Genomic DNA, 25,130 nt, shown 5'->3' with positions numbered 1-25,130 from the left:
TAGCACAGAACTGCTGAGAGGGAGAAGGAAGACACCATGGCTTCACCTCCTCCACTGTCTCCTCCCAAGTCAGCCCAGGCTGCTTAATGATGGGGTCACAACACACTGCCCAGCCAGCTGACCCAACCCAGACAGACCCCGTGGCCACAGCACAGCCAAGGATGCAGCCAGGGGCTGCCCCTGAGGAACCCAGGACGGCACCTAGACCAAAACAAAAAGGGGCAAAATCGAGAGTGATACCCGAGTTCTGAAATGACAGCTGTGCAGAAAGAGGACGGGCAGGACCAGCTTGGGTACTGTTCACATCAAAAGATCTCAAGATTAAAAAAAAAAAAACCTGAAAGGTAAGTAAACACACAGCATCCAGTCTAGCACATAGTAGGTACACATCCCCCCTGAGTGGCAAGATGGGCCAATAAGGCAATATAGCTACTGGGCAGAACTAACATGGCCTGAGGTCGTATTAACAGAAGCATAGAGTCTGGGGGTGAGGAAGGCGACCCACATCCCACCATGTTTCATTCTCCAACTTGGGTTCATTCCTGAGTCTTGCACAGAATAGGATCTGGACAGACCAACAGAATCCAGAGGCGGCGAGAGGTACAGAGACCACATCCAAGAGCTGGAGGAGCAGGATCTCAGCCTACGAACGAGTACGACATGAACAGGTCAAGTCTCTGCAGGGCCACTCTAGGACAGAAGGACCAGGTAGGGCTGTGAGCCCAAAGGGAAGGGTCAGGACCTGAGGGTGTCACCAGGACAGCTGCCAGCTCAAAATCTATTAAAATTTTTTCTAAAACCAACTGCTTTGGGGTAGTTGGTCCTAACCACCTTATCATGCGGGGTGGCAAACAAGAGTGGCAGGGGTTGGTATACCTGTCCCTTGGCTCATAATTCATTAATCTCTCAAGCAATGCTCTCCAAAATGCAGGAGGAAAAGATTAGTTCATCTATTTCTGCTTAATTTTAAACAGTTCATAACATACAGTTCAACCTGAAATGTACCCTCTGCCTCTGCCACACACTGCACATTGTGTCTGTTAAATGGGGACCCCAGAGCCATGCGATGCAGACAAGTGTACGGTGACCACATCTCCCTTCTCCCTTTTCTCTGCATTCGGACTAGCACCATATACTGCATGTACAGGAGCTTGGTTGGGTGGCCTTGAAGCTCCAATGGTAATGCTTTAGCTGAATCAGTCCCCTTAGTGGGGACAAGTGGTTCCAAAGTGTCCCTACAAAGAAATGGCGGATAGAGATAACTCTAATCATTGAAGAACAAGCACGTAACAGGAAAAGTGCAGGGCAGACCAGCCCCTGCGCCTAGTTCAAGTCCTTTGTCAGTTCCATTACCATGTTGAAAACAATGGTCAAATGGCATCTCAGACATCAAACAACAGCTTACTGGAATGACAAGCAGATGAACGGTGGCCTCCCTCCACCAGCATTGCTGACGAACTTTGCTCCCGGTGTGCGCTGTGTCTGGAGACAGGAGCTAAGGGCCAGTAGACATGTAAACACAGATGCTCCTCCATTTACGATAGGGTTAAATCCTGATAAGCTCATCGTAAGTCGAAGGCGTCGTAGGCTGCAGGTGCGTTGGATGCCCCCACCTCCCAGTTGTCACAGCTTAGCAACACAGCACCCTGCAGAGCTTCGGCTGTTTCCCTAGTGACCACAGGGCTGGGCGGGAGCTGTGGTTGGCTGCCCTACCCAGAGCTTCCAGAGAGGACTGAACTACATATTGCTAGCTTGGGAAAAGATCCAAATTCAAAGAGTGGGGTCTACTAAATGCATATTACTTTGGTACCATCATAGGGGGGAAGTCATAAATCTATACTTAATGTAGAGGTTGGGAGTGCCCAAAGCCCCTGGTATGTACTAGGCAAGCCCTACTCTCCTGCTGAGCACGCCAACTCCAGGCAGGTTATTTCTCGAGAAGAGAGCCTGATCACAAAGTTGGGCGACCATTGCGCTAGATCTTGAGACCTAGCTAGACACTAGGGAAAGCTGTGTCTGCCCGATTTTTTGTTTAGGTGGTACCAGGGATTTAACCAAGGAAAATTCTGTCACTGAGCTACATCTCTAGCTCTTTTTTATTTGGAGACAGTGTCTCACTCAATTGCTGAGGCTGGCCTCAAAATTGTGATCCTCCTGCCTCAGACACCTGAGTTGCTGGGATTATAGGCATGTGCTATAGTGCCTGGCCCTGCTTTTTAGGTCTACTTAGAATTTGTTCCAGCCAGGTGCAGAGGTGCATGCCTATAATCCCAGCGACTCGAGAGGCTAAGATACGAGGATTGCGAGTTCAAGGTCAGCCTCAGCAACTTAGTGAGGCCCTAAGTAACTCAATGAGACCCTGTCTCTAAATCAAACATAAAAAAGGGCTGAGGATGTAACTCAGTGGTAAAGCACCCTGGGTTCAATCCCTAGTATGAAAAATAAACATAGGTAGATACATAAATAAATAAAAATAGAAAGGACTAGGCTGAGCTCTTGGCCCGGCTGGGGGGTGCAGGGGCACCTATCATCAGCCATTTGCCTGCCTCTCGCCTGTCCATCGCCTGCCTTACACCTATCCATCACCCAACACACGAGGTTCACCTCCCGATCTTCCGACAAGAGTCAGCAAACTGATTGCCGACCGCCATCGGAGCACCAGCTGCCTGCTGCTGCCTGGAAGTTCACTGTCACAGTACCTGCAGGTTTGATTACACGTGAATGCCGCCATTTTGAGACAACAGCCAGGCCCCGTAGGACCCCTGGCCGGACTGACTGAGCCCTGTCTACAGGATCCCTTGGCCCGACTGATCGCTCCCTGCCTCTGGGGCCCTAACATCAACTGACTGCTCCCTGCTGCCAGGAGCCCCAGACCGACTGATTGCACCCGGCCTCCAGGATCCCGCAACCACACCAAACACACCCGACCTCCAGGACCCCTGCCTGACCAACCACATCCCGCCTCCAGGACCTCCAGCTGACCACGTCCACCCCTGAGCTGCAGCTCCCCATTTGCCAACACATTTGGAAGCCAGAGTGGCCATCGTGGATAATCCTGGAAGCCGCAGCTCCGATCTTTAGGTGGGGCAAATCCCATCCTGAGACGCCTGCTGGAGGCTTGAAGCTCAGTGTCAGGTACCTCTCATGCATCAGGCTACTGAACTCTGGGAGGTTTCATTACTATTGACTGTTATACTATAGATTTTCTTTTTTCTCCTTATTGAAAAAGTTTAAGTTTTTATTTCTTTACTTTTCTTGCTCTCTTTTCCTTTTGTTTACCTGTTCCCTCAGAGTCTCTTTCTACCTTTTTTGCATGCTAACATCCGATTTCTTTTGATTATACTCTCACCCTTTCTATTATCTAGAACTTCTGTATATTCTTTTCTAATCCCATTAACAGCCACATTCTACATCCCTCTGCATCCTCTTTGTCCTCCATTTGAAACTGCAGACCTTATTGCAAATGTTTGTTTTACTGAAAATAATATTTGAACTCATTCTGTTTATTATGACAATTTTGTTATTGTCTTCACAGGGGCTATTTGGTCTAGGATTGCATAGTGTCTGAATTGGACACTGCTAATATTGATTTCCCCTTAAAGAAAGGGTTTTGGAAACCTATAGGGCCACTATAAGCCTATAGGGGGAAATCTGCAATATCCCAGATCTGCACTGCTAGAGGGGAAGATACATGAACAGCATGAAAAAACAAGGGAAGAAAATGATCCAAAAAAATCTAGATTCTATATTAATAGAATCCAATGACAGTATGGTAGAAGAAATGTCAGAAAAGGACTTCAGGGCTGGGGATATAGCTCAGTTGGTAGAGTGCTTGCCTCGTAAGCACAAAGCCCTGGGTTCAATCCCCAGTACCGCAAAAAAATAAAGAAAGAAAGAAAAGAACTTCAGATTACATGTGATTAAGATGATTCGCGAAGCAAAGGATTGAGATAAGAGAGCAAATGCAGGCAATGAATGATAATGCCAATAAGCTGAAAGAGCACCTGCAGGAAGCAAAAGATCATTTCAAAAAAGAAATAGAGATTCTCAAAAAAAAAAAAAAAAAAAAAAAAAAACGGAAATCCTTGAAATGAAGGAAACATAACCAAATAAAAACAAAAAGGACTACATATAAGTTTGAAGATTAGTGGGAAGAAACAATTAAAAAAAACAAAAACAAAACCTCTTTAAAACCTTTCTGAGACTCTGATCTCACTTGGTAGATCTAGTGCCTAGTTAGGTACTCATTAAGCAGACACACACAGGCACGTGCGCATGTACACACACACACCTCTCTCACTGTGAAATCTCAGTCTCTGTCGCCTCAATATTTTCTACCTTCTCTCTTTGCTTCCCCTCCCCCACCTTCCATACACAGTGGACAACAACAAATACCACAAAGACGCATCCAGTGTAAGCACCTGTCAGCTCCTCCTGTCAGACCCGCCTTCAGTTCCTGCCTGTACCCCTCCCTGACTCTGAGATCTCAGGCAAGGCACACCCATCCTCCACTCCCCGGCTTCAGCATGCTGGCCTGGAAAGAGGGCTGGTCTACCACTCAGTCGCAGTCCAACGAGGAATAACCCTGTGTGAAATGGACAAAGGATCTGCACAGACATTTCTCTACAGAGTATTTACAAATGATCAACAGCACCTGGAAGGATGTTCCCCATCATTAGTCACCAGGGAAATGCAAATCACAACCGCAGTAAGATGCCACTTCACGCCCACGAGGATGGTCGAGGTAAGATAGGCACAGTAACAAGTGCTGATAGTAATGTGGAGAAGCTGGAGCCCGCAGACACCGCTGGTGCGGCCGACTGTAAGAGAGTCTGGCAGGTCCTCAGCATGTTAAGCAGATCTACCAGGTGACCCAGGAATCCCAACCCCAGGTCGATTCCCAAGAGAACTGAAAACCTATATCCACACGAAGACTGGAACGTGAAAGCTTACAGCAGCATTATTCAAAATAGCCAAAAGATGGCAACGAGAACATGCCCATCCACTGGTAGATTGATAAGCCAAGTGTGACATAACCGGACAACGCAGTGTTATACAGCCGTCCAGGGGAAGGACTAGATCCACGCCACCATATGAATGAACTCTGACGACATTAAGTCAAGTAAACCAGTCTGGAAGGACCACAGGCTGTATGACCCCACTGATATGAAATATCCACAAGAGACACATCCCTAGAGACAAGAAGGTGAGCTGCGGGAGAGGGGAAGGGCAGGTGACTCCTGAGGAGTGGTTTATCTTGCAGATGATAAAAATGCTCTGAATTAGATACTGACAATGGCTACACTGCTCAGTGAATACACCAAATTCCACTGAATTGTACATTTTTGAAGAGTGAATTTAAGCTGGGCCCATGAGTGTCATCCCAGCGACTCACGAGGCTGAAGTTCAAAGTCAGCCTCAGCAACTCAGTGAGGCCCTAAGCAACTCAGCAAGACCCCATCTGAAAATAAAAAATCAGAAGGGGAGGGGACGTGGCTCAGGGGTGAGGTGGCCCCGGGTTCAATCCCTAGCACCGAAAAGAAGAAAGAAGAAAACAAAACAAAACACAAGGATAAACGTCACAGCGTGTGAAGTGTGAATCATCTCTCGGTAAAGCTGTTATTCGAAGAAAAAAAAAAAGATGACCAAGACGTCACACAGGAGACTGTGAACGTGAACTGCGGAGGCGGGTGTGCCCAGCGTGAGAAAAGTCCCGGAGCGGGGCCCTGGGAGGACTTCAGGGCACGTGTTTTCCAGGGCTACGGCAGAGCGACTTCTAGGGATTTCTGGGCCAGGAGGGAGTCTCATTTACAGGTCAGCTTGTTTTGGACCCTGAACAGATGGCCCGAGCTCCCTCGGCACCACTAGCCCAACACCCGCTCCTGACCCCCTAGTGCGGACGCTTAACTCTTTGGAGCAGTTTTTAAATGAGACAGAAGAAAATATGGAGCATGTGACTGTAACCTTTCTTGTGCCCCTTAAAGGACAACAGGCTGCTCGAGGCCTGGGAGCCAGGTGCTCTGAGCAGAGGTGGCCCAGCATGGGGATGACTGCCCCGAGGAGCGAGGGGTGGCCCAGGGAGGGCAGAGTGGGGATCCCGGGTCCGTCCCCTCGGGTGTCCACCAGAGCCGTCCACCCGCGCCCCAGGGCCCAACTCTCTGCTCACTGTCCCCAGGGCCTTTAAGCCTGAGGCCGGAGGAGCTGGTGGCCTCCGTACTCATCAGCCAGGGAGCAGAGGCTGAGCACCCTGGGGCCAGCACCCTCACCTCCTGGGTTCAGCATGAGGCAGGGTGAGAAGGGCCTGGCCTTGGGAGGCCTCATCAGAGCCTTCACTTCACAAACAGGGAAACCGAGGCGCAGCAAGGTCAAGGGGTGACCTGAAGTCCTGCACCAAGCTGGTGACAGAATCATGAGATGGTCACCTACCAGGCGCAGGCACAAGCAGGCTGGTGGAAGTCTCAAAACAACCCCGGGAGGTGAATATTTGTCCCTCCTGATTCTCCACGAGATAGAGGCAGAGGTTCTTGGCCAGCAGGGAAGATGCAGAGCTGGGATTCCAACTGGGTCCACCCGGGAAGCACTCGACGCCACACCTGGGGAGGCCCCAGGCTCCCTGATGCCCTTAAAAACTAACAGCCCCCCTGCCCCCTGTCCACCCAGCCCTGCGTCCCATTACCTGGGTCCCTCGGCTTGTCTGAGCAGCAGGGCGAACTGTGAGCTGACTGGGTGGATGACGGCTGGGCAGGGGAAGGAGAGGCCAGGCGCGTCGTGACAGAGAGGAGGGCGGGGCCCCCATGGCCATGACGTTGCCCCTGGGCCCCACTGGCTCACCAGAGTGGCATTCCTTTCTGCCAGCACTATCGGCTCCAGGTCTTCCTGTCTGACTTGCCTGTTTCCCACAACACCCAGGAGGGGGAAAAGGGGGCAGCTGCACACTGGGCCACCCCTCGGGCCACGGCTGTGCCCTTGTGCTGTAGGAGGCAGTGAGGCTGGGCCAGCTGGGCCACCCTCAGGCTGTGCCAAGCTCTGGGAAGGGAAGGGGGGGGGGTGTGTCTCAGGTACCCCTTCCACTCTGTGCAGCTGGTGAGGCTGATTCAGGCCCCAGCCATGTGTCCCAACCCGCTCTGCAGGTTGGAAGCCACCGCCAGGTGCCACTGCTCTTGGTAGACAGTAGTGGAGTAGGGGTCAGAGGAGGAGGCATGGGGCCTTGGGGGCTGGAGGACCCCTGTAAGTGGGGACGGCCAGCGCCCTCTCCTAGGGAAGAGACTGGGCTAAAGCCGGACAATTCTGGAAAACCCCTCTGCCTTGCACAAGTGCGAAAAGCCAGGTCCTGCCCCGAGGGGCGGAGCGATGGACCTCATCGCCCCTGAGCCCACCTCTGCTCTTCACGCACTCACCAGCCACTCTGATAGCAGGACAGGAAGCCAGTGCACCCAGGCAGCAGGGGAGACAGGCGAGGCCCAGGGGGCCGGGCTCCCAGGAGGGCCTCCTGGAAGAGGGGTCATCCAGACTCTCAGCCCAAGGCAAAGATCTTGGAATCCCCTTGACCCTTTGCACTCACATATTCTACCTATCAGTTCCTTCTGGAAAATTCCATCGGCCCCACCTTTGCTGTATCTCCAGTCCAGCCCCATCTCTCCACTTCCGGTCACCATGTTGGTCCAGTCGATACTATCACTTCTGTCCTGCTCCTCTCTCCCCCTCCTGTCTGTTTTCATCAGGGCAAAAGGGTCCCGTTCAAATCCAAGTCAGCTCACACCTCTCCCCTGCTCAGTACCACCCAGCTCTGCCTGGGTCATCTGCCCACACCTCTGGCTCTCTCTGACCTTGATGCCCGTGACTACCTCGCCGACTCTGCCCAGCTCCGCTGGAATGTTCCCCAATCCCTCCAGGCAGGCCCCTCCTCAGGGTCTTTGCACCAGCTGTTCCAGCTGTCTAGAATACTCTCCCCTAGAAAGGCGCCTGGCTCCCTCCTTCATGTCTTAGGTCTCTATTCACATGTCACCCACTCCCAGAGGCCTCCGCTGGCCACCCAGCGTAAGCACTGCCTTCCGTCACCTGCTTCCTTGTTCACCACCTGCCGCGCTCTATATTTTGTCATTGCACGCGTTTCCTCGTTATGGATCCTTTGCTCCAGATCAAGGACTGTTACACAGTAGGTGATACACAGTAGGCGCTCAGTAAATTTTGTTGAGCCGGTGGTGCACGCCTATGATCCCAGTGACTTGGGAGGCCAGCCTCGGCAACTTAGTGAGACCCAGGCTCAAAAAAAACCCAAGCAAACAAAAAAAGAGGGCTGGGGATGTGGCTCAGTGGTAAAGCACCCCTGGGTTCAATCCCTGGCACCAAAAAATAATTTTTGTTGTTGTTGTTGTTGAATGCATATATGGACTGAAAGGTCACTCGTCAGGGCCTTGCGGGGAGAAGGGCCATTTGCGCAAGGCTTGGCGGTAGGGCGCTGTTGTGCTGGAGGTACGAATCAAGACCCTGAACAGGGGTCTTAGAGGCTGAGGAGCAGGGAAGGACAAGCCAGAGCCTGGGACTCTGAAGCAAACCAGGGAGCCAGACTTCATCTTTCGAGCAATGTGCATACCTAGGAGGCATGCGACCACATCTAGACCAGGTCTACTTTTCAGACACTCGGCTGTTACCAGCTTTGAGGGGCAGGGATCTATGTGAGTGCCAGCCAGGGCAGGGCCAAGGGGACTACGGGCAGGATCATGGGGACATGAGAGCTGCGTGGTCACAGTGGCCACTAGCCACATGCGGCACAGTCATTCAAGTGTGTGAGGCAGAAGTGAGACGTGCTGAGTGTACAACACACTCTGGATTTCAAAGATGCGGCTGAAAAGACATTCAAAATGCTTGCTAATCACGTTTCTGTACTGACGACCTGTTAAAATGGTAATATTTTGAGCTAGGCAGGATGGTACACGCCTGTTTTCCCAGCTACTCAGGAGGCTGAGGCAGGAGGATTCAAAGTTTGAGGCCAGGCTGGGCAACTAAGCAAGACCCTATCAAAATAAAATTTGAAAAGGGCTGGGATGTAGCTCAGCGGTAAAGTGTCCCTAGTATCTGACAGATAATATTTTGGATACATTGAGTTACTGTGGCAAATGAAATATATTCTTAAGAATCTCACTGCAAATTTTTAGTAGCTATGGAATTTCCATATTGCTCACAATGTATTTCTATTGGATGACACTCATTTAGAGAGAAAACAAATTGACAGGGCTTAGTAATTGAAGGATTGTGGGAGGGACATCCTTTAAGTCTCCTCTCTCCTCCAACTGTTCTTTTATGAAGAGACCATAGGGTCCAGAGACTTACCCGAGAGTAGTTTTCAGCTCAACAGAGTACAAACAAAAATTCCTATCTTCAAGTGCAATTATGGCATTTGCTGGTAAATGAATGGAACTGGAGTCTATCACGCTAAGTGAAATAAGTCAACCCCAAAAAAGCAAAAGCCATAAATGTTCTCTCTGATATGGGGATGCTAACACACAATAAGTAGGGTGGGGAGGAACAGAAGTTCATCAGATTAGAAAAAGGGGAATGATGGAAGGCGGGTGGGCATGGGAGAGGCAGTGGAATGAATCGGTCAGAACTTCCCTGTGTTCACATACGGACACACGACCAGTGAAACGCCATATCAAGTACAACCACAAGAACGGGAAGCTACACTCCATGTATGTATGTGTCAAAACACATTCTGCTGTCATTTATAACTAAAAAGAATTTAAAAATTCCTACCTTCAAAATAAGAACTATGTAAAAATGAAACAAATTGATGATAAAAGCAATGAGTCTTCTGTCCCCAGAAATATGTAAGAAGAAACCTGAACACCATTCTTAAGCAGGGGAGAGGAAGTGAACTACATTATTCTCAAGGGAGCCTCACACCAGGAGCCTCGGCATCACCTGGAAACCTTCTAGAAATGCAAACTCTGAGGCTCCATCCCAATCCTACTAAATCCGAATTCTGGGAGTGGGCTCTACAATCTGTATGTTAACGAGCCCTGCCCAGGTGACTCATGCCTGCTCCCAGTTTGAGACCTAGTGGACTAAACACGCTTCCTACCATTTGAAGCTTTAAATGCCTGCCCCCCAAAACTATTTGTCACCTTCTGTCTGCTTCCTAGTTCCAGCTTACGACACCCCCGCTCTGCTCCTCCAGCAGCTCCTGGCACAGGATGAACGCACCACCTCAGGGCATTTCCTGTCCCTCAGGCAAGGGTGACAGATGTCAAAGGCCATGACACACCTGCTAGAGAGGTCAGGGAGGTCCCAGCTCGGCTCCAACCTGAGTGACCTCCCCACCCTGGGTGCATGTGTGTGTGCGTGATTCACAGGGCAACCTTCACTGTCCTGCGGCACAGCTGACGGCCCCGGGGAGCCAGCTCAGCAGATGAGCGTGGCATCTGGCTTCCCTGCATTCCAAAACCGCCGGCCAGGCTGCCTGACTCAGCAGGCACGTGTGCGCTGGACACAACAGCTAGACAGCCTGCCTCAGTTTCCCTATCCATAAAAACGGTGAGGCAGCAGGCCCCCAGCCTGGTGAGGACACGTGTGTACAGGGCTCTGGGCAGTGCCTAGTGGCAGTGTCTCCATGACTCTGCATTCTCATGAGGCAGCCAGGGGGTTCCTGGGGCTGGTACTCATGCCCAGTGGCTGTAGCGGGAAGAAGGTTTGCCTACTGGGAGCACCCAGGAGCCTGGTTCTTCACACGCGTTTTTACTTGGACACTAAAGGGATAGGTATGTGGGCGGAGCCTGTCTTAACCACCTGAGAGCATCTATTAAATAAAGCCTCTAATCCAGAGAATATTATGCCCATTTCACAAATGAGAAAAGCGAGGACTACAAAGTTTAAACGATTTAATCAAATTCACATGCCTGGGAAGGGGCTGGGGCTTTTTCTACTCCTCCACAGGGAAACTCCAAGTTAACCGGCAGGCTGAGAAGGTCCTCTAGTGCTGTTTAAATCTGAATTCAAAGTTTAAATCTGGCTTCTGTCCCATGCTAGAATCTTTGCAATTGTCTGTTCTTTGAGAAACCAGAGTAAACGCTATTTGAGATGGAACTTAAAATATTCCTACATCTAGATCAAGCCTGACTCACTCTGGACCTGCAGGCCTCAGTGGATTCATCTGTAAAATGGGCCTGAAGAAAACCTGCCATGGCTGAAGGCAGAAAGTAGAACCCGGTAATCCTGAGAGGATTTAAAATATTAACTTTTAAAAAATAATGAGGTGGAGGGAAAAATCCTACTCATCCTCACAAGGGCAAAATGAGGGATTTAGATGCAAAAAACTTTCTACTTTTTTTTTTTAAGCAGAAAAATCCCTTGAACAAGTAAGATTTAGGACATCTTATGAGATCAAAGTGAATTTTGCTCCAGTGTATGTAAATGGAATTGTACAGTAAGTAACTTTTTGGGATCATCTTCTTTCACTTGGCCTAATTCTTTGCAGATTCATCCAGACCCTTCCACGTTCCCCGTATCTATAGCTTGCTCCTTTTGGATGCAGAGTAGTATTCCAAGGCGTGGAAGGGCCATAGTGCTCAGTCATTTACCCACTGGTTGTTTGCAATTTGGGGCCATTATGAATAAAACTGCTATAAATTGTCACTTCTCTGGGAAAAATGCCCAGGACTGGAATTGCAAGTTGCATGTCCAGTATTTTAAAAAACGGCCGTATTCTTTTCCAGAGCAGCTGGACCATTCCATGTTCCCACCAGCAACGGATGAGGGTCCCGTTTCTCCACATCCTCACCAGCGTGTGGTGCTGTCACCTCTTCTGTTTCAGCCATTCTGATTGATCCGCTGTGCGCTTCCCTCAAGGCTGACGATGCTGGCCCTCTTCCTATGTGCTTATTCGCCACCTCTGTGCATCTTCTTTGGTGAAATGTCTGCTCGTGTGGTTTGCCCGGTTTCTAATGGGACGGCTCGTACTTTTGCTGTTGAGTGTTAGGAATTCTTTCTATATGGCAGATGATAATCCTTTGTCAGCTCTGTGGTGTGCAAATTTTCTCCCCGTCTCTGGGCCACCCTATGAAAGTGCTGACCAGTCGTTCTCTTGTCTATTCACAGGTCCAAGAGGTCAGCTGAAAAGCCATTCTTAAGCACATTTTACAGATGAGGACTCCCAGGCCCAGGGGTTGACCCAGGGCTGCAGATGCACCAGGAGTTTAGGGGCAGAGGTGGGACAAGAACTTAGATCTCCAGTGCTCATCTCTGCTCCTCCGCTCATCCCAGATGGATGCCCACTGCAGTAAGCAGCCACTGCCACTGTGCCCTGGCTGAAGTCAGACTAAGGAGAGGGACTTCTGCTCAGAGGAAGGGCCAATCTCCATAAAGGACCCTGTGTCCAGAAAATAGGGACCTTCTTGTAGGTGAGGGAAAGGTCTGATCTTGGAGCAGCTACCCAGTGAACTTCACAGATCAAGGCACAGGGAGGTTAAGTAACTTGCTTGAGGTCACACAGTGACCTAGTGGTAAGGTTTAGGGGTTCAGTTACCAAACTTCTTACAGTTCCTCCCTTTCTGCCCTGATACTCACTTTCTATAGGGGAAAGAAAGTAGAGCCATCAGATGAATTCCATGGGTCCCAGAAGATGAATATTTGGCTTTCAGGAAACGGGGGAAAGACTTTCCTTGGAGAAAAGCAAGTGGGTACAATCATGGGAAGGTGTCTTCTTTCCTGAGGACCACAGCTCTACTAGAGAGAGGAGACAACATGGGTAGGGGGTTTTGGTTCAATTTCCTATGGCCATGTTGGGCTCTGAGGTCCTTGGGGTTTTATATGCAGATAACAGGACCGGGGTGAAGAGAGAAATGAAGAAGGTCCTTACCATGTTGGGTTGAGCTGGGCCCTGCGACCTTACAGGCCTGGCCCAACAGAAGCAGCCTCCTTCACAGGGCGGAAGCGGCACAGCCAGACTCTGCTCTCCACTGTTCTGGGCAGGGGTTCCAGCAAGCGAGCTCCAGGGAAATGGGAAAACAGGGTGTGCAGGGCTGGGCAGCCCGGATGGCCATGCTCAGGGAAAAAGCTACGTTCCTGGTCTCATTTTGAGGGTCTACTGTGAGCTTGCTTGAGCCCAGCACACAGCTGGGGTTTTAAGAGCGGGTAAGATGCAGCTCCTGACTCCATGTCCCTGGGCTCATCCAGGAGCGATGCTTGGGAAGTGTCTTAGTTGAAAGATTAAGAGCCATCATCTCTCAGCCAGAGACTGCCCGGGAGCTGCCCACAGTTAACAAATTAAAGAGTTCCGCCTTCCTGGAGAAGAAGGGAAAAGGAGAGAAGCCATAGGAGGAGGCTGGAGGACTTGGCTGTGAAAGGATTTAGTTTACCCTGTAGGGGTGGGTGTCCCTGAGTCAGCCATGCTGATCCCTGGCAGTTCAGGAGGTTATCATAGCCAGTACACAAAGGCAACATACCAGGAGATGAGAATGATCACATTTTGTTCATGAATGTATAAATATGGCATAAAGAATCCCGCTATTAGTTATCATGCTCCAAAACAAAAACAAACGAAAATCCCATAGCTGGGATAGGATCAGATATCAGAATCCCTCATCAGAAAGAGGTTCCATTTTCAAATTGTTTGGGGCCTTCCAACTAACATGGCGTTTATGACTAGAGACAGCTTAAATGTGAATCCTAACTCTAGGACTAACTGGCTGAGTGACCTTAGGGAGGTTACTTAGCCTCTCTGATTCTTGGTTTCCTCACCCACAAACAGGGAGAACAAGTACCCACCTTCCTGGCTATTGTTAGTATTAATAAGTACACTTAAAGTGCTTATAACTGAGTTAACTATTATTATAGTGCCTTGACACACCCTGCTTTTCTGTTCCCCTCTTCTCACAAGCGAACATGAGCCCCAGGCACACAATCTTCAGCAGACATGCTAGCCATCTCAGTGCAACGTAATAACCTGGCTCTGGGGCTGGGGGGATAGCTCAGTTGGTAGAGTGCTTGCCTGTCAAGCACAAAGCCCTGGGTTGATCCCCAGCACCGCAAAAAAACAAAAACAAACAAAAACCTGGCTCTGCTTTCCTGGTATTTTGTCTTTTTTCTTTTAATAGCCATTTTTCATTTATAGCAGCTAGTACTAGGTTCCCATCTTGGGTAGTAACATGAAGTTTTCTTTGAAAATAAACTATTTTGCCAGGTGTGCCAGGCTGTCATCCCAGCTACTCAACAGTCTGAGGCAGGAGGATGGCAAGTTGAAGGCCAGCCTGGACACCTCAGACCTGAAATAAAATAAAAAAATGAAAAGGACTGAGGACGTAGATCAGTGGTAGAGCGACCCTGGGTTCAACTGCCTGTACTGTGCGTGTGTGCGCACACGCACAAGCAGATATTTTAAGTAAAGGTATGAGCTAAAAAGTTATAATGTAATACTTAAAATTATAAGTATGACAATATTATAATTAAAAATATGTATAAGGGAAAACAGAGAGTTCTAGAAGGATGTTGTGGATGACTGAAGCTTAGGAAACTGCTGTTGAATGAGGCATCTAGGCAGAGGTCTGTGCAGGGACACTCAGCCAAGGGCCATGCTGTGTGGTGCCCTGGGCTGGGGGAGGGGAGGCAGAGGCCGTCTGCCCTGCCTGGAGCTGAGCTGGGCCAGGGACAGCAGGAAGGGGGAGATTAAAGAGAAGTTCGTGAATACTCTTCTCACAAACCCATTTCAAACAGACACCTCTGACACGAGGTAGGACATTTCAATACAGACACGAATTTATTTAAGGAATTTTTTATTACAGATGATAATGGACTGGTAGGTATGTGAGAACAATGTCATCTACGGGTGATGCAGGCCACAGTGGCTGCCAGTAACATGACACCATGTCTGGGATTCCCTCGGAAGCACTCCACAGTGTAAGAGGTGGAAGGGGTGAAGCGGACGGGCCAACGCGGCAGCAGCGGAGGGCGGGAGAGTCACGTGTGGCCATTCGTTATACTGTTCTCTCCCTCTTTGTGTGAATTCAGAAGGTTCCATAACCCACGATTTTCAGGATGCGGTGTGTCACCGGGTCTATGTGCCGCGTCCTCAGAGAGGATACTGTTCTTCAGAAGCATCTAGACTGTGGATTCCATCTCTGAACAGACGGGATGCGTTTAGCAATCGGGACACCAGGACAGCCCTGGCGGGAAGTGTTATCATGGAATCCACAGCTGTGAGTTAGTTGTACCAGGCTTGGCGATTCCACCCTGCAGCTGTTGGCGCCGTCAGCTGATTCTTTCTTGAGGAGGTATTCGACAGTCACCGTGAATAAATGGGTGCCCTGGGTTGGATCCCCAGCATGGGGGTGGGGAGTGTGGGCTTTTGACCTTTATGACAAATACGGAGGAAGTGAGGAAGAGGGAAGATGGAAGGGAGGAGAAGGGAAGGAGGAAGATCAAGACAAGGTTCTTAAGCTGGGTGGGAGGTGCACACCTGTAATCCCAGTGACTCAGAGGCTGAGACAGAAGGATTGCAAGTTCAAGGCCAGCCTGGGCAATTTACCAAGCTTGTCTCAAAATAAAAAATAAAAAGGACTGGGGATATAGCTCAGTGGTAAACGAACCCTGGATTCAATTCCTATTACCAAAAAAAAAAGAAAGAAAGAAAAAAGGCTCTTAAATTTTTTTTTTTTTTTTTTTTTTTTTTTTTTTCTTTCATAATATGAGGGATGAATCCAGGGCCTCAACCTTGCTGGGCAAGTGCTCTACCCCTGAGCTACATCCCGGCCCTTTTTATTTAAGACAGGATCTCACTAAATTGCCCAGGCTGATACTGGGCATGGTGGTATACACCTGTAATCCCAGCAGCTCAGAAGTCTGAGGCAGGAGGATCACAAGTTCAAAGCCAGCCTCAGCAACAGTGAGATGCTAAGCAACTCAGTGAGACCCTGTCTCTAAATAAAATACAAAATAGGAGTAGGGGTGTGGCTCAGTGGTGGAGTGCCCCTGGGTTCAATCCCCAGCACCAAAAAGAAAGAAATAAACTGCCCAGGCTGGCCTCAAACCCGTGAACCTCATGCCTCCGTCTTCCAAGTCACTAGGGTTACAGGCCTGCACCATCACAGCTGGCTTCTTTAACGGTACCCGGAGACCCAAGTGTCTGGAATGGGCTCATTTTTGTGGCACACTGCTTTCAGCCTGGGAGTTCTCTCAAGAACTCTAGGAAGTGATTCCCTTGGGGGTTGTGTCTGGGCTGAGCTCAAGACTAGGCAGTGTCACAGGACAAACCTGTCCCTTGGGTGTGAGAAGTGAAAACAGCATCCAATGACAGCATGCAAGCGCGAGCGCGTGCATCTAGACCGCCGTGAGCCCACTTCTCTGCCTGGAGAACGTCCCTGCTCCCCAGCACCTGGCTCTGGCCTCCCTCCTCCCGCGTCCCTCCTCTGCACCACAGAAGCAACAGCACACAGGAATAGTGACCATGAGGGATCGGCCCACTTGATCATGGAGGCTGAGGTTCCACCCTCTGCAAACTGGATGCCAGGAAAGATGGAGGAGGAGCACCCATGTCCAGGGACACAGGGTGGGTGTCCCTGCTCAAGCAGAGAGATGAATGTGCCCTTCCCCTGCCTTTCTGTCCGGTTGGGCGTTTGATGTCCTGGATGACGCCCACTCACAATGGTGGCTGAACCTTCATTTTTCATTCTACAGATTCACACCCTGATCTTGTCCAAAAACAACCCCACAGACATGCCCAGAAAGAATGTTTACGCCCTGCACACCTGTAATCCCAGCCATGCCGGAGGCAGGAGCAGGTGCAGAAGCCTCAGCAACTTGGTGAGGCCCTGAGCAACTTGGGGAGACCTTGTCTCTAGACAAAATGTATTTTTATAAAAAGGGTTGGGCATGTGGCTCGGTGGTAAAGCACAAAAAAAAAAAAAAAAAAAAAAAAAAAAAAAAAAAAAAGAAGAAGAAAAAGAAAGAAAGAAAGAAAAGAAAAGGAAAAGGAGGGAAGGAAGGATGGGCGGCTGGATGTGGCTCAGTGGTAGAGCACCTGCCTCCCATGCATGGAGCCCTGGGTTCCATCTCCAGTCCTACAAAAATAAATTAATAAATAAATGCTTTAAAAAAATAAATAAAGCATGTTTCACTACCTGGCTGGCTGTCCCTCAGCCTAGTCAGGTTGACACATAAAATGAGCCTCACAGGCCCCAGGGTTCCTCCTGACTCTGGTACCTTTAGCACCATGGGTAACTATCTGCGTCCCCTCTCAGATGTGAAGCTGCCCCTCACTGCAGGCTCGCCATGTGCCAGCCTTTCTGCCAAGAGCTTTGCCTTCTGGGGTGGCTGCTACTGTTTCCATTTTCTAGAGGAGGAAACACTTGCCAAGACCATACAGCCAGAGGTGACTCCTCCGCTCTGTCTCCTCACCCCTTCTCTGACCGGCTTGCCTGTCTCTGTGTCCCGTGTCTAGCACTTGGTAAATACCTGAAGGGACACGCTGACCTCTGACCTCCCCACAGGCTGGGGGTCAGCCACCGCCTCCCAGTAACCTGCACGACTCCCAAAACGCGTGACAGACAAGAGTGCAAACTCGCAACGCGGGGCACCAGATGAGGCTCTAGCTTGATTCGGACAGAGAGTGGGGTCCAGAGGTCCTAAATAAAGTAAAGTGCAGGTAACTAATTAAAATAAAGTACAGGTAGACAAGAAAAAACAAATATTTCTTGGAATGCTAAACACCAGAAATAACCACTGTTGACAAGTGGTTTATCTCCTTTATCTTTTTTTTCTATGCACTTCACTTGTTACAAATACTTCACTTGTTACAAGTGTGGGCTATACAGGCTGCTTTATGTGGCTCAGGGATAGGATTCCCTGGAGCAACTTGGGGCTGATCCTGCAGCCTAGGAGAAGGAAACACTTAGGTTACCAGGTTTGAGAGGGGCTACTCTTTGTCCTTAGCCATGTAGTAGACCCCAAAAATCTGCTAACACAGAAGGGCGAAACTGGGATGCTGGTCAGCTTTGTTACTGTAGTAAAATACCTGAGATAATCGTCTTAAAAAGAAGAAAGGTTTATTTTAGCTCATAGTTATGGAGGTTTTGTCCATGACCGGCCCCCTTGCTCTGGGTCTGTGGCAACACAGTACCTTGTGATGAAGTCTGTGGTGGAGGAAGCTCATTCACCACAAGGTCAGGTGTGAAAAAGAACAAGAGAAAAAAACTGAACTCCCACAATTCCCTGTAAGCATAACCCCGAGGATAAGTTAATACCTCCCGTTAGGCCCCACTTTGTATGTATGTGTGCGTGCACACTATGCTGGGGATTGAACCCAGTGACGCTCTACCACTGAACTATATTCTCAACCCTTTTTTATTTTCAGACAGGGTCTTGCTAAGTTTCCAGTTTGGCTTCAAACTTAAGATCTTCTGGCCTCAATCGCCTGAGTACTTGTAATTACAACCATGTGTCGCCAGAGGCCCTACCTCTTGAAAGTTTCCACCACTTTCAAACAGTGCCAAGTTGAAGATGGAGCTGTGTGTGTGTGTGTGTGTGTGTGTGTGTGTGTGTGTGTGCGCGCCTGCACGCGCTGCTGGGGACTGAACCCAGGGTCTTGTGATTGCAAGGCAAGCTCTCTACCCACTGAGCTATAACACATGGGACTTTGGGGGACGTTCCACATTCAAACTATAGAAATTAGTAAGCCCCTTGTGCCAGGCATTAAAAACCTCCGTCTTTGAACACCTTTATCTCCACCTGCCTGCCTCCTGACCTGGGAAAGGGAGTGAGGATGTTGCTTATTAAATCCCCATGCCTAAGTCACCATTTAATAGTGTGAAAATTTAGACATTTGCTGGGCATGATGGTACATGCCTATAATCCCAGTGAGCCGGGAGGCTGAGGAAGAGGATCCCAATTTCAAGGCCAGTCTCATCAATTTAGTGAGATCCTGTCTGAACATAAAAGATCAAAAGGGCTAAGACCAATAAAAAGCAGAGAAAAAAACAGGGGGTGCCGGGATGTAGCTTAGTGGTAGAGTACCCTGAGTTCAATCCCCAGTATTGGGAAGGTTGAGGGAGAAAAGACAAAGAAACAGTTAACTTTTTGTTGTTGTTTTGGTACCAGGGATTTAACTCAGGGATACTTTATCACTGTGCCACATCTTCAAATGGTTTTATTTTTATTTTTAAGATAGTCTTGTTTAGGGTCTTGCTAAGTTGCTGAGGCTGGCCTAGAACTTGCGATCCTCCTACCTCAGCCTCCTCGTCACTGGGATGAAAGGTACGCACTACCACACCTAGCAAAAGTTGACTTTTTAAGTGAACATTCTTCCAAAACAATTTTTTAAATGTCTGCCTCATGTGACTGCTTAGTAGTTTACTGGACTGGTCCCTAATTTTGAATATCCAAGCTTTCTCCCCAATCTCTTGATATATACTTATAACCCTGGGGGAGAAAAGCAACCCCTGAGAGTAAGTCTGTGTGAAAGGTGGGGTTGGAAGGGCTTTGGGGCCCAGGCAGACTCAGCAGTTGACAAATGCTTTCTGTAAAAGGCCAGAGGGAGATTTTAAGCTTTGCAGGTCAGGTGGTCCCTGCTGCAACAATTCACCTCTGCAGTGTGAAAGCAGTCACAGAAAATACTCAATGCATGGCTGCGTTCCAGGATCAGGTGGTGGGCTAAGTTTGGGCTGTGGGACTGTAGTTTGCTGAACCTGAACTAGAGCAAAGGTGAGAAACAGGATATGTTGGGCAATACGCACCTGAAAGAACAAAAGATACTCTGCAATGTTTGCGAAGGGTTGGGAAAATAAAAAGAGACCTACCGGTGCCTTGAGAAGAATTAGGAGGTATTGCCAGGCACAGAGGCCATGCCTATACTCCCAGTGGCTCAGGAGGCTGAGGCAGGAGGGTCCCAAGTTCAAAGCCAGCCTCAGCAACTTAGTGAGGTGCTAAGCAACTCAGTGATTGAGTGCCCCTGAGTTCAATCCCTGGTACCAAAAAAACCCAAAACAAACAAACAAAAAAAGAATTAGGCAGTACTAACTCCTGGCACCAGAAACTGAGTATGTTTTCTTGTCCATAGAAATAGCTGGGCACGTGGCTACCAGAATACAGACTACATTTTCTGGTGCCCTAATAGTTACATGTGGTCAATGGATTTTAACGGAAGTATCTGGTGGTAGCTTCTGAGAACTTTCCTTAATATGTATATGACCGTGACTGTTGTCTCTCTCCCCTCCTCTCTTTTTTGGACTGGGGACTGAACCCAAGGGTGCTTTCCCATGAGCTACATCCCCAGTTCCTTTTATTTATTTGTTTCGAGACAGTGTCTTGCTAAGGTGCCCAGGCTGGCCTTCAATTTGTGAACCTGACTCAAAACTCCCAAGTCACTGGGATTACAGGCATGCACCACTGCACCCTTCAAATTCCTATGCCTAAAATTTAATCCCCAATATGATAGTATTGGAGGTGGGCCTTTGGGAGATTCCACTTGAAAGGTGTTAGTGCCTTAACTGCCTTAACCGAATAAAGGAGACCCCACAGAACTCCCTTGCCCTTTCTGCCATCTGTTAACCAAGAAGCAGGCTCTTGGCAGACAACAAATCTGGTACCTTGATGCAGCACTTCCCAGAGTCAAAACTGCAAAACATACCTCATGCAAAGGGCTACTCTGCCTTAACAACTGAGATAGCTAATAGCATTACCTAAAAAAAGGAATAGCTAGGAATAAATCTATAATATATATATATAGGATCCATAGGTGGAAAAGTATAAACTCTGAAGAAAGAAACCAAAGATGTAAATAAACGAAGAGAGAGTCTGTGTTCATGGACTGGAAGGCTCGATATGGTTAAGATGTCAATTCTTCCCCAATTGATCTATTAGTTCAATGCAATCCTAATAAAAACCCCAGCAAGATGCTTTATAGATATCAACAAGGTTAAGAACCAAGTCAGAGGACTGACACTACCCATCTTTAAGATCTGCTATAAAACCATAATAATCAAGACTTTGGTACATTTCTTTTTCTTTTTTTCTTTCTTCTTTCCCACACCCGCCCCCCAGGACTAGGCATTGAACCAGGGTGCACTCTACCACTAAATTACATCCCCAGTCCCCAAACTGCTGAGTCTGGTTGTCTTAACAGGAGTATTAGGGAGAAGAGTGTGGGACCTCAGCAGGATCAGAGACATGAAAAATTACAAAGATGCGTAATTACAAAGATTTGGTCACTGTGAATATGATCAGGCCAGCTGTCTGTTAGCTATCAGTTAAGGAAGTTAAAATCCTTTTTTGTGTGTTGTGCTGGGGATGAAACCTGCAGTCTCGTGTGCTAAACAAGTGCCCCACCTCTGTGCTGCCTCAAAGTTAGGATTCTATTCTTCCACAGGGATAAGGAGAGAGTCCCTATTCTTCCTACTGCATTTTTTTCTCTCTTTCTTTCTTTTATGCCTCTGGTACTTGGGATCGAACCCAGGACCTTACATGTTAGGCAAGTACTTTACCACTGAGCTATAACCTCAGCCCTTTTCTACTACATTTCAAAGGAATGGATCACTGTCTTTCTTCAGAAAGACACTTCTGTGTTGTAAAAGATATATATTAGCAATGTTAAGTTTTTATTTTATTTCTTATAATATGCCAACTTTATTCTCTAAGAAAAATGTAATCTCTCAGGATTATATAATGTTGATTTTTTTTTTTATTTTTACAGACTGTATTTTGATTCATTGTACACAAATGGGATACATTATTTTGTTTCTATGGTTGTGCACGATGTAGATTCATACCACTCGTGTAATCATACATGTAATTTTTAAAACTTTTTGCGGTACTGTGGATTGAACCCAAGGGTGCCCTCCCACGGGTTACATCCTCAGCCCTTTTTATTATTTTGAGACAGGGCTGTGCAGAGGCTGGCCTCGAACTTGTGATCCTTCTGCTTTGACCTCCAGGTGTGAGCGCATGCACGTTTTTAGTAAATGAACTAAGGCTGGGAGGTCATAAACTTACGCTCATGAGCGGGTTAGGACAGACCATAAATTCTCTGGTAGCTTGAGATTTTTCAGGCATGCTTTTAAATGGGGTGCTGGGGTGCTTGGGATGTAGCTCTGTGGTAGAGTGCTTGCCTGGTGATGCCCTGGGGTCCATCCCCGGCACCGCAAATACATAAGCAGGGTGCTAGGGTCATTCTAGGGTCATTTTTATGCTTCTAGAAGTCATGCTAGAGTTTGGTCAAGCTCTTTAGCGCAGAGGCGACTTGGTCAGCTTTCCATTGCTATCACAAAATAACTAAGATAACCAACTTAAAAAGAGGAAAAGTTCATTTGGCTCACAGTTCCAGAAGTTTCGGTCCACGGCGGCTTGGCTCAGTTGCTCGGCCTGTGGCAGCAGAAGCCATCATGACACTAGCGAACAGCAGAAGACACCAGTTCACATCAAGGTGCGAGGAAGCAATGAGGGAGAGTGGGAGGGGCGCTTCTCAATATCCCTTTCTAAGCCACGCCCCATGACCTCACTTCCTGTCCCTAAGCCCCACCTCTTAAAGGTTCCATCATCTCCAATAGCACCACAGGTGGAGGACCAAGTCTTTAACAGGTAAGCCTTAAGGGGACACTGCCAAACCCCAGCAAGGAGTTGTTATAAACCAACTGTTTCCCACAAAAAAACATGGAGGAAATTTAAATGCATATTACTAAGTGAATAAAACCATTTTTCTGAAAACACCATATACTGTGCAATTTCAATTATATGACATTCTGGAAAAGGCAAAACTATGGTGATAGTAAAAAGATAAATGGATGCCGGGCACGATGGTGCGCACCTGTAATGCAAGCAACTCAGGAGGCTAAGGCAGGAGGTTCAAAAGTTGGAGGCCACACTCAATAACTTAGTGAGGCCCTAAGCAACTTAGGGAGACCCTGTCTTAAAATAAAAACTATAAAGAGGTTGGAATGTAGGTCATTGTTATAGCCCCCCTGAGTTCAATTCCTGGTGGAAAAAAGAGAGAGAGAAGAGGTATGGTTGCCAGAGGCACTAGATGTCAGGTGAGTAGGCGGAGCGCTGGGAATGCTTTAGGATGATGAAATTAGGATGGTAAAATACATGACACTACGCATTTGTAAAAACCCACACAATTTTTCAGCACAAATGGTAAATCTTAATAAATTCAAATTTCATAAAAATCATTTAGCAGGTCAGGGGATTCCAGGATGGAGTGCAGAATGTGACAAAACGATCTTGCCATATTACAAACAACCTCACTGAAACGTGAAAATTTATTAGGAATACTAACAACAAACTAAGAAGCTTGATAGGATAGATACACGGTGAAGCTCTGACCAACACTTAGAAAATGCGCCTTCTTTTTCAACGTGTAAAAGATCATCCCATAGGTCATAAATCTTAAATACTAAAAAACAGGGAGCCTACCGATCCAAACCATAATGACATGATTCCCAGGCTGCCAAGCCACACAGCCAGCCTACTGGTCCCTGCCAAGAAGCAGCAGTCGTGTGGTGGAGAGACGGTTGGAGCAGGTAGGTAGAAGCGCAAGGGATGCAAACACCGGTCGTGGTCACATGCAGCCTGCCACGCAGGCACAGGGAGCCAGCACTAAGGCGAGCCAAGGTCGACCTGTCTTCCTCCGGAGGCCAGGCCTGGGCACAGTACAGCACGCAACCCCAACCCACGATCTCAACCGCTCCCTTCCTGACTGCAAGAGAAAATGGAAGTGGGGCAAAGGATTGAAGTTGGCACTTAAAAGAATTGACCAATAGCGTTAGTGCGTTCCAAACCCTGAGCATAAGTTTGGACCAATCGCAGTGAACCAAGTGCTATATAAACGACTCCATTAGTATACTAATGGGTTTTGGGTTATCTTCCAGATATCGCTTGCTGTTTCAATAAATTTTGCTGCATTTATCTCGTTGGCGTCTGTGGATTTCACCCAACGAGATCCCTGGAAGTTGGTCCGCTGTAATAGTAGAGGCCCAAACTGCGGTAAAAATCCCTAACGCTACCGCGGCATGGTGGCACATACCTGCGGTCCTAGCGGTTCTGGAGGCTGAGGCAGGCGGGTCTCGAGTTAAAAGCTAGCTTTAGCAACTTAGGTTTTAGGTAACTCAGCAATACTCTGTCTCTAAAATATAAAAGAGGGCTGGGGATGTGGCTGAATGGTTAAGAGCCCCTGATTAAATCCCTGGTACAAAAAAAAAGAAAAGAAAAAGAAAAAGAAAAGAAAAGAAAGAAAAGTCATAAGACAATATCGCCGGTAACCCTTAGTTGCAGAGGCCTGCAGCTTGTGCAGACTTCAGCTGTGGGGACAAGCAGTAGGCCCAGCTGCCTGAGAGGCTGAGGTAGGAGGATCACAAATTCAAAGCCTCAGCAACTTAGTGAGACCCAGTCCGAAAATAAAAAATCAAAAAGGGTTGGGGATGCGGCTCAGTGGTCAAGTGCCCCGGGGATTCAATCCCCGGAGTTTTGTTTGCACTGGGAATGGAAGTCAGAAGCATTCTGCTGCTGAGCTGCACCCCCAGCTGATTTTTTTGAGACAGGGTCTCTCTAAGTTACTGAGGCTGGTCTCCAACTTGTGATCCTCCTTCCTGAGCTGCATGGCTATAAAATGAAAAAAAAAAAAAAAAAAAAAAAAAAAAAAAAAAAAAAAAACTGACCCTGACGTCCTGAGGGTTGAGGATGGCAAGAGACTTGGTGTGACTGGATGTTCCCTTCCACATTCTGTCTGGTTCTGGGGCAGGCAAGCATAGGCGAGTGTAGGCCCGGGTGAGGACTGAACCAGCTTTAGCTGACAGTTTCTCTTGCTCGACTGTCTACCGATCAGAAAGCTGGGGTTCAGAGAGGTCAAGTAACTTGGCCAAGTCTGTACAGCAGGAGAAGAGAAAAAGCTGCGATGGCAAACGGGCTCTCTGATGCCACCTCCATGACAGCGATCAGGGTCAAGGGGTCCATAGGGCAGAGCTGGGACCACAGGGATCCCAGGGAGGTGTTGGCCCGGTGCGCTCTGGGTCTCTGGGGATGTGCCAGCCGCTGCTGCGCTGTCCGCCGGGCAGGAGGCCGGGGCCGGGGCCCAGAGCGCGGAGCCCTTCCCGGGACCGCTCCGGCTCCCGCGGCGGCCACCGGCAGGGCGCGAGCGGGCGCTGGCGGGCGGGCGG

At 48.5% G+C, this 25,130-nt stretch overlaps 1 protein-coding gene across 2 annotated transcripts in view; it reads right to left on the bottom strand.

The window, feature by feature from the left end:
- Window positions 1-6,988, bottom strand: part of TMEM40 (transmembrane protein 40) — a 32,425-nt gene extending 25,437 nt beyond the window's left edge. The window contains exon 1 of one of the 2 annotated variants that reach the window (XM_079122325.1): window positions 6,677-6,988. The gene's annotated coding sequence lies outside the window, so the exon portion shown is untranslated. The remainder of the gene's footprint in view (window positions 1-6,676) is intronic. The other variant, XM_079122324.1, reaches the window with a different exon arrangement.
- Between the last annotated feature and the right edge of the window lie 18,142 nt (window positions 6,989-25,130).

This window comes from Sciurus vulgaris (assembly GCF_902686455.1).
Source record: "Sciurus vulgaris genome assembly, chromosome: 19".
Taxonomy (NCBI): domain Eukaryota; kingdom Metazoa; phylum Chordata; class Mammalia; order Rodentia; family Sciuridae; genus Sciurus; species Sciurus vulgaris.
This window is presented reverse-complemented; position numbering and strand designations above follow the sequence as displayed.